The 10,140-nt window shown below is 36.7% G+C and overlaps 1 protein-coding gene across 2 annotated transcripts in view; it reads left to right on the forward strand.

Annotated features, from left to right (window-relative positions):
- The window catches only part of Pcca (propionyl-CoA carboxylase subunit alpha), a 372,170-nt gene that overhangs the window by 201,403 nt on the left and 160,627 nt on the right, over positions 1-10,140 (forward strand). The window lies entirely within an intron of this gene.

Genomic DNA, 10,140 nt, shown 5'->3' on the forward strand with positions numbered 1-10,140 from the left:
TTTTTTTGGTCAGGGATTAAACTCGGGTCCTTGTGCTTGCAAGGCAGGCCACCGAACCACTGAGCTAAATCCTCGGCCCTAGTTTTAGCTTTTTGAGAAATCTCCACACTGATTTCCACAGTGGCAGCACCAGTCTGTACTACCACCAACAGTGAGGAAGGGTTCCTTTCCCCCCACTTCCTTATTTGTTATTGGTTGATTTTTTGATAACAGCCATTCTTTCTGGAGTGAGATGAAATCTCAGCATAGGTTTTTTTGTTTTTGTTTCTGTTTTTCTTTTGAGGGAGAGTCTCCCTATCAGTCCAGGCTACCCTTGAACTCACTATGTAGCTCAGGCTGGCCTCAAACTCACAGTAATCCTCCTGCCTTAGCCTCCCGAGTGCTGGGACTACAGGTGTGCACCACCATGCTGGGCGATCAACATTGTTTTAATTTGCATTTCATGAATGATAAGTGATGATGCTGATATATTTATTTGCTGTTTCTACTTCATCATCTGAGAAGTGTCTTTTCAGATGCCTGGTTTTGGATTGGGTTTTTTAATTTAGGGGGTTCTGATTTTTTGAGTTCTTTATATATTCTAGGTTATAGTTCTTTGTCTGATGAATAGCTGGTAAAAAATTTTTCCCACTGTGAGTTATCTTTTCACTCTGCTGGTAGTTTCTCTTGCTGTACAAAAGCTTTTTACTAGGATGAGGTCCCAGTTGTTGATTCTTTGTAGTATTTCCCTAGAGTATTGTGCTCTAGGTTTTGTTCATGAAGTATTTGCCTCCTCCTGTGTCCTCAAATGTTCTACTTATTCTCTCATCCAGCAGATTTAGTGTTTCTGTTTTAATATTTAGATCTTAGATCCATTTCAACTTTAGGTTAGTGCATGGTGAATGATAATGGGTCTAGTTTCAATATTTGGTATGTGGAGAGCCAGTTTTTCCAGCACCATTTATTAAAGAGGCTATCTTTCTTGCACTGAAGATGTGGTGGCTGACTGTGTCTGGAGTTTTTGCATCATCTAATCTGTTCTATTTATCCCCAGGTCTGTTCTTTTGCCAGTACCGTGCCGTTTTTTATCACAATAGCTTTGTAGTATAATTTCAGGTCAGGGATTGTGATACCCCCTGCCTTGCCTTTGTTGCCTAGAATTGCCTTTGCTCTTCTACTTTCGAATGAATTTTAGGATTGTTTTTTCTAATTCTGTGAGATACACTGTAGGAATTTTGATCAGGATTGAATTAAACCTGTATAACAATTTTGGAAGTATGACCATTTTCACTGTGTTGGTTCTTCCTATTCAAGAACAAGGGATATTTTTACATTTTCTGATACCCTCTATGATCTTTTTCGGAGTACTGTAGTTTTCTGTTTCTCTCTCTCTCTCTCTCTCTCTTTCTCTCTCTTTCTTTCTTTCTTTTTAATATCAAAGATTGAAGTCAGGATCTTGAGCTGGTGCAGTGCCAGTGAGGTAAATCCCCAGCGTGCAGTTTTCAATGATCTTTTACTTCCTTTATTAGATTGATTCCTAAGTATTTCACTTTTTTGGATGCTGTTGTAAAAGGGATTGTTTCTCTCATTTTTCTCTTAGTTAATTTGTTATTTGTGTACAGAAAGGCTATTGATTTTTGAGTGTTGACTTTGTATCCAGCTATGTCACTGAATTTGGCCTGAAGTCTTCTGCTGGAATTTTTGGGGTCTTCTATGTAGAGTGTCATGTCATCGGCAAATAATGATAACTTCTTCCTTTGCTATCCCCATTCCTTTATTTCTTTCTCTTGTCTAATTGCTCTGGCTAGTGTCCCATAGTTGTTTTTGTTCCCTAGATGACACTATCATATCCTTATCTGAGAACCTTTAGATTTAGTCTGTAGTCTATGTAGTTGCAATAAAGAGAATAAAAAAAACCTGACTGCAGAAAAATAGGCTTTATTTTTACCCTTTTGTAACAGCATAGCAGTGAAGTTGTTGAGGGTTGGAAGGACTCTTCTAGCAGAAATGTAACAGGGACTTCATTTCACAGGACATGACCTAGAGCAAGCACCTTTATTTCCATTCCCATTCTAATGGCATTTAGTCACGTGGGTACACTTAACTGCAAAAGGAGATGGGAAATGTAATTGATATTAAGGTGTATCATATACCAAGTAAAAAGACAGAATTTTTATTTAAGGAAAGAGGAGAGAACAGATTTTGATGGAAGAGTAGGGAAAGTAAGGAAATAAACATGTATCTGCTCATTTGTGGAAACACACACACAAGGCCGGTGGGTGGAAGGGGGAATATGGTGGAAGTGATTGGCGGCTGAGAAAAAAGGGACACACAGACGTTTATCATTCAGACTTTTAGATCCATTTTAATGTTTCCAAACAATTAACATTCTTGGGGGAACTCAATACAAACAACAACTAGTAGACGGTATTCCAAATAAATAATGTAATTATCCTGAAGGGGAGGGAGGATTTACCCAAATAACTATTTTAAATGTATATCTTGAAGCTACAGAGAAAATTTATATAAACAATATGAGACTTAGGTTTGTTTTTCATAGTTGATATGTTATTAGTTCTGAAACTAATTTTTGTATTTTCCAGGATATAGGAAATAAATGCATGTATTGTAGATAATAAGAACCAAGTCTCCCTGTCAAATAAGGCAGTAACAGATGTGGAATGTGTAGGGGTAGAAATGACCCTGTGGTGTTGGGTTGAGATTGGAGGTATCAGACAGAACTCTTGGGTTTTAACACAGACCAGGAATAAATGTATGAAGACATGGTATGTCTGCATGCATACACACACATACAAATCAGGATTTCTCAACTTGGACACTATTGACATTTTGGGGCTGACAGTTCTTTGTGATGAGGTGGTTATCCTGTGTTATTGTAGGGTGTTTGTCAACACACTTGGCTCTGCCCACTAGGTAATAGTGGGATCAGGGCTGTCTGAAAGAATACAGATGATCTTGAAACATCTGTGTAAGAAAGTAAACAAGTGCCCAGAAAATGATGATGCAGAAGCCAGCTTGAAAGGGCTCCCAGTGGCCAAATGTGGGGAAATTTCAGCAATAAAATAAATAATATTAATAATGGATTGTAATCCATGAGATAAGAGTCTTTGAGATAATAAACTGAGGAGAAGACAGTGGTTTTCCATATAGACGTTAAACTAATAAATACAGAGGAATCACCATCTGCCAAAGCCATATTGTTTAGGCAAGAGTCATCAGTGGAGATGCTAAAGTTAATGCATGAAAATGTGAGAAACATATTTGCATAGTTTATAATATTTCTCCATAAGATGCAGTAATATCTTGGCTCACCAACTCTTCTGTTTGCAAACAATTTGGTTCACAAACAAAAGCATTCAGCAAAATTTTGCTTCCATTTGCAAACTGCATTGAGTAGCAGACAGGAGCATGTCCACCTTCCCTACACAAATGCAGCCATCTTTCCCAAAATCATAAATTAAGTTCATAAACTGAGGCACCACTGTACTTATTAATTACAGTAGAAAAATCAGTGCCGTTACACTCATTTACTTTACATTAGCAACATAAACAAATGACCAAAATTAATACCATGGGTAATGGGATAAAATAACATCATGTGCCTCTTGTTATGGTGTTCTGAGAAAAGCACTGTTTGTGAGATATTCTTGCCAACACTGTAGAACCTGAATATAATTGTGAGGAAACATCAGACAAACCAGCCTAAAAGACATTCTACAAAATAAATGGTTTTTGCTCTTCAAAAATGTCAAGGTCAAGAAACACAAAGAGAAGTCCAGCAACTTATCTAGATCAAAGCAAACTAAAGACACATGACAACTAAATGGAACGTGTGATCTTGGATTAGATCCTGAACTAGGAAAAATATTTTTCTTTTGTAGTAAAGGTCATAAATAGGACAATTGGTGAAATTTGAATAAAGGCTATAGATTATAGAATGATATTATTATCAGAGTTATGCTACTCTGATTTTGATAATTTTCCTGGGATTATGAAAGAAACTGACCCTCTCTTTAGGCAAAGTATATTGAAGCATTTAGAGGTGGAATGGCATCTTGTCTGCAATTTGCCTTTAAATGGTTAGAAAAAATTATGTGGGTGGTCTATACAGGCAAAAAAAAATTAATGACAAAGCAGGTGAATGTGGTAAGATGCTCACAGTTGGAGAACCTTAGTAAAAGGGTATATAGTAATTCTCTGTACTGCTTTTATGAATTTTCTAAAATTACAAAATTATTCCACAATAAAAATTTTTTTAAAAAATAGGGAATAGGACCCCCTTTCCCCTAGCTAACATTTAATGAATAAACAGAGATGCCTTTTTGGTTACTTATTCATTTGACTAATTCTGAAGGGTAGATGGGCTTTAAAAATTGTTCTGTGAAGGACAGGAAAGTAAATGCATTTTACTCTCTTGATTGGCAAATGCTTAATTGTTTAAATAGGAATATTTCCTGAGCTGATTGCAAGCTTTTGTTAAAACAGAGAAACTTTAGAGTAAGAATGTACTTTGTTTAAAGTTAATTTCTAAGTCCTCATGAAATGAACAGTGCCTTTGGCCTCTGTTTGATCCTGGCAGCATGAACAGCTAATGTCTGGAGAGTGTTTGGGAACCAGCAGGTAGTCAGGAGAAGGCTACTCTGGGGGCCGTTCTCCATGGCCTGATCGTGATTTCCCATACAGATGGGATTTGGTGAACTTTGGCAGAGGTCACCCTCAATTCCTGTTCTAAAACTCTGTCATAATTTTTATGAGTATGTGATTAATATCGTTGAAGTTGTAACTGAACTCTCAAAGAATACCTCTGCTGTTCACTTACTGTTCAAACGAGTAGCTGTTCAGATGGCCTTGTCTTTTCTGGGACATGGGGTGAAGGTCAACTAAGTACAAAATGGTAACTTGCAAATAAGTAGATTACCTTTACATAGTTCTGTGCTTGTTCCCATCCATCTGATGTTGTGGGCTTTTAGTGTAAAATAATTTCCCCATTATTCACCTGTTTTGGCTTTAGAATTAAATAATACATAATAGCTTTGAAACATTTAGTTCTATCATTAGCCATTATTTCACCAAATAGTCCTCAGGAAAGAAAAACAGATTAAGTTTTCCCTACATACTATTTTTTTCAGAGACTATTAAAAATACATTTGTGTTTTTTCTTAAAACAGTATATGTTTGTTATCCCATGTTTACTATTTAGGTAGATTTTTAAAGCCCATGCTTCATAAGTTTTCTTGGACACACACACACACACACACACACAGTTCTATTCTTTGATATCCAAAATTGAAATTAATATTTGCTTATAATTCCTTTGTGTCACCTAAAAATCACTTTTTTCAACTTTGAATATGAAATTAAATTACATACAGCATAGCATTTACCTGTAAAACTGAATTCATTTTAAGTTTTTGGATATCATCAGTAGCAAATTGATTACTGGTCATGGTAAATAATCTTTGTTCAAATTATCATTAACCATTTCTGCAAATTATGTCATATTTTGCTGACGACAGAGTCTGGTTCCAGCTGTTTTTTCATTGGCCACACAGGGCTAGAAAATTTATACCAGCACTAGGCTGTAAAAGGAAAGCCACTGAAGCTCAGTATGAATGATTAAGAATGTAAGTGAACCAGTATGCTTTTCTTTCATTGAGGGAGGGAAGGACAAACATCCTGAGTGTGACTACCTTGCCAAATTACCTACTGTTTGCAAAAATTGAAATATTCTGAATTATTAATTTGTATGTAAGAAGTCTTTTTCTGAAATTAAATTACTACTGCACTTTGATCTTTTTTTCACCCTTTTCATTATTTTGCTTAGAATCTTATTTTCCCTCAAACTTCTACTCTTATAATACATATATGAACAATTTTCATGGTGCTGTTTTCATTCCATCTGCTTTGTTTCTCCTATTTTCTGGATTCCTCTGTGTGGATGTCTGCCCCATGGATGTAGGACACTTGCCTTCTGGGGGATACATTCTAATCTGCTCACTCTTCTGAACTCTTCCTGGTATCGTTCCTTGGTCGTCACACAGGCCTATAAAATTCAACTTCCTCAAAGTGAATCACTTTTCCCCTTGTTATTTAGTCAGTTATCTGCACATGTAATCACATAATGCAGAGCCTTAAATTTGGGTGTTGTGCTTAACTTCGCTATTTTTTTTTTTTTAACTGGGGATTGGTCACAGCGCCTTGTGCATTTAGGCAAGCACTTTACCACTGAGATATACCTTGGCCCTTTTAAACTTTTATTATGAGACAGCACAGAAACTAGTTAACTTGTCTATTCTGGCCTAAAACTTGCCATCTCTTTGCCTAAGCTTCCCAAGTAGCTGGGATTATAGGAGAGGTCTGGGATCACACAGCTGTGTCCCACTTCAGGCAGCTCCCATTTTTGACATAAGCTAGATCAATAATCCCTGTCTCCTAAATCTCTCCCTGGTTCAGCTCCTTTTCTTCATCTATCAGCACCCTACCTATGGACCAACACCTTGCTATTTTTATTATGTAATTACGAGTTCATGCAAGGCCCTGTCTTCACTCCTGCCCTTCTGCATCCCCTTTTCCAGATGGGAGCCTGCATGATTTTGGGGTTGCATAACTCTAATCGTATGCACCTGCTTTGGTTGCTCTCATTGCTGTGATGGGAAAGTGAAAGCTTTGCATGATCCTTCAGACCCCAAATGCCTCATTGGACCTTTGAGCTGCACCTGACACTGTTCTCTCCTACCCTTTGACCTAAGTGCCCTCTTTTGGTCCACCCCATAGAAATACTTGGTGGTTATGATTTGCTTTGTTACAACAGTGAAAATTCTTAAAACACTTCCAGTTTCTCCCTCATATTATCTGAACCTCAACTACCCATCTTTGCATCCTGCATGTTTCTTTGTTTTCTTCCCAATCAGGAAAATCTGTGTAAATTCCAAATGCAGTTCTCTTCTGGAAGACTGCACTGCTCGTTTCCTGTGCATAGGACCCTCTCTGGGAAATGAGATGCATGTAATCACAACATTCAGAGAGGCTGAGGCAGAAGGAATGCCAAGTTCGAACCTAAACTGTGCAGCTTAGGGATTTAGTGAGACCCTGTCTCAAAATGAAAAATACAAAGTGCTGGGAATGTAGCTCAGCATGAAGGTCCTGGGTTCAATCCTCAGTACGGGGGGTGGGGTTGGGGTGTGAGCGGTCGGGGGGTGAAAGAAAAGGAAAGAGAAATAGAAAAAAATACTTTAGTTTTATCTGCCTACAAAACACGATGAAGGGATTAATTTCCCTTTTATAGCCTTACTTCTTTCAAGAAGTCTTTTAAGTTCTTGTCTACTGAGCTTATTGCCTTCAGTAAAATAAGTAGATGAAGCAGGTGTTGAGAGCATCTCTTTAACTTTTCCAGGAATTAGTTGTCATACCTAGCTGCAAGTGGGAAAATGGAGTCTGTCTGAGTGGTCTTTTGCTCAGGTAAAAAGTCTTTTACTAGGAAAAGAGAGAAGTCAGGCTTTAGGGAAATGAATAGTCTGTCACAATATATGTATGCCCAGATTTTCAGAATATTTTATGTATTATAGTTTTTAGAAACTTTATTGCATTGTTCTGAATAGATGATGCATCATAATGCAAATTCAGAAGGCAAAAAGGAAGTTTCCCTTTTTGGTTCAATCCCCTGAGTATATTTCTTCTCCTTTGAGAAAATCTGCATTACTCTTATAATTTATAATTATTAAACTTTAGTTACATTAGTTTCTCTAGATCACAGTTTTCTTATTTTTAAGTTTCCTTGATTTTCTTTATAGTTTTCTTATTCTCTAACTGGCTACCAAAAATTTTCCACAGTCAGGTACCATATTGTATGCTCTCATTTTCCTACCTGTGGTAACTAATTGCCATATAAATAATAGGTAAGAAATAAATGTTGATATAGACTATTTTATTCAGAGAATCAACAATGTTAAAATTTAGTAGCAGAGCTGGGTGTGGTGGTGCACGCCTGTAATCCCAGCACTCGGGAGGCTGAGACAGGAAGATTGCTGTGAGTTTGAGACCAGCCTGGGCTACCTAGTGTGTTCCAGGTCAGTCTCAACTACATAGTGAGCTGTCTCCAAAAAAAAAAGGGTCATACAATAATGGTGTTTGACTTTGTGAGCCACTTACTTGTTCTCTATCACAACTACTCCACTCTACTGTTACAGTGGGAAAACATTAGTATGTAAACAAATGAGCATGGCCATGTTCTCATGGCCTGTACTCCTCTGTGTAGAAATAGGAGTAAACTTAGATTTGTAGGACTCTGTTCTCATGGAGCATGAAAATGGAAGTTAGGTAGATTAGTGCTAAGGCTTAGGATGCATTACAATTTGTCTGTTGTTTTATTATATTTTGTCTTATGCTCTGTTTGTTTTCATATAAAAGGGTAATGTACCTTTTTGGGTCTGGTATTACATTGTTATCTCATTTGTATCTTATGTCAACATGCAAAATCAATTTGATTATTGTTGCTACAATAGTTTACAAATAAGAAAACTAAAATGTAAGCTGTATACTTGGTCCTTGAATTTGAGTGTTTGATTCATTACTTGCATTATAATTATTCCTGTAAACATGGGGATTCTGTGAGACTTGAATAGCAAAATCAGACTTTGTAGGTTTGTTATGCAATGTCACGATACAGAGTAGAACCATACTGAGTGGGCAGAGATCAGAAGGAATTAACAAGCCTCTGATAGCATCACCCTCAGCTTTGTTATGCTGAGGAAGCTTGATAGAATTTTTGGATTTAAAATGCCCCATTCACATTCTCTTTTGTTCCTGTTTACCATTTTTGTGATGTAGGTGACCAAGATCAAATACTGTTTTCTTCATGAAGCGTTTCTGTATCATAGAACTTTGCTGTATCATTTGTTCTTGTGGCAGTTATCCATTTTAACTTTTCTTTGAAATACTAATTGTCAGCTAGGCTGGTATTTTTTCCTACTAGATCATTTATTTGTTACATACCCCCTAATAAGTACTTATTAAGGCATACTTGACATAGACTTCTTTTGTATATTTAGTTTGATGAATTTTGATGTACCTATATAACTGTGAATCCATAATGACAAGATTCTGAAAAAAACCTTTTTTTTTGGAAGTTCTGGGAATTAAACCTAGGACCTTCACACTGAGCTACATCCCCAGCCTTGTTGTTGTTTTTCCTTTTTTTAAATATTGAGACACAGTCCTGTTAAATTTGGGCTTGAGCTTGTGATCTGTGTGCCTCCGCTTTCCACTGTGCTAGGATTATAGGTGTGTGCCACAGTTTGCCTGGCTAGGATGCCAAACATTTGTCCCACTGCCAGAAGTTTCCTAACAATCTGTGTCATCACTTTCCCTCTAACCACCTTCGAGTCTGACCATGTGATCTGCCTCCTGGCATGGTTTGCACTTTCTGAAATTTGATGTTAATGGGGTTTTATTGTATCCATTACTTTTGGCCTTGCTTCTTCAACTTGGTATAATTATTCTGTTGGCCCTTGTTATTTCATATTGGTGACTCGTCTTTTCTTATTGATGCCTAGGATTCAGTTGCATGGATAAACTACATTTTGTTAGTCCATTCCCTTGTCAAAGGGCATTTAGGTTGTCTCCAAGTTTTAAATAGGCTTTTGTAATAGGCTACTATTATGAGTCTTTGTGTAAACCTACATTTTTATTTAACTTGGACACACACTTAAGAGTGAATTGTTTGAATCACATGATGAGTATATGTTTCTTTTCCTGGAAACTGCCCAAACTCTTTCTACTAGATGTACCATTTTATATTACCACTCTAGGTTGTGACCATTCCATTTATTCCACATTTTTGCCAACACTTGGTATTATTCATCTTTTAATTTTTAGCCAGGTAAATTGGTGTATAGTGGTATCTCAGTGTATTCTTTGACAATAATGATGTTGAATATCTTTTCCTATGCTTACTTAAGATTTGTGAACTGTTCAGAACTTTTTTCTTTTCTTTTTTGGTGGTATGGAAAATGTAGCCCCCACCCCATTTAGGCTCTTTTTTAAAAACTTGGTTTGTTTGTTATCTTATAATTGTGTTATAAAAAGTATTCTTTATATATTCCCAATACATTTTCTAATCACGTATATATGTGGTTGAGATAT

This window comes from Fukomys damarensis, unplaced genomic scaffold (genome assembly GCF_012274545.1).
Source record: "Fukomys damarensis isolate Sample0158 unplaced genomic scaffold, DMR_v1.0_HiC HiC_scaffold_6, whole genome shotgun sequence".
Taxonomy (NCBI): domain Eukaryota; kingdom Metazoa; phylum Chordata; class Mammalia; order Rodentia; family Bathyergidae; genus Fukomys; species Fukomys damarensis.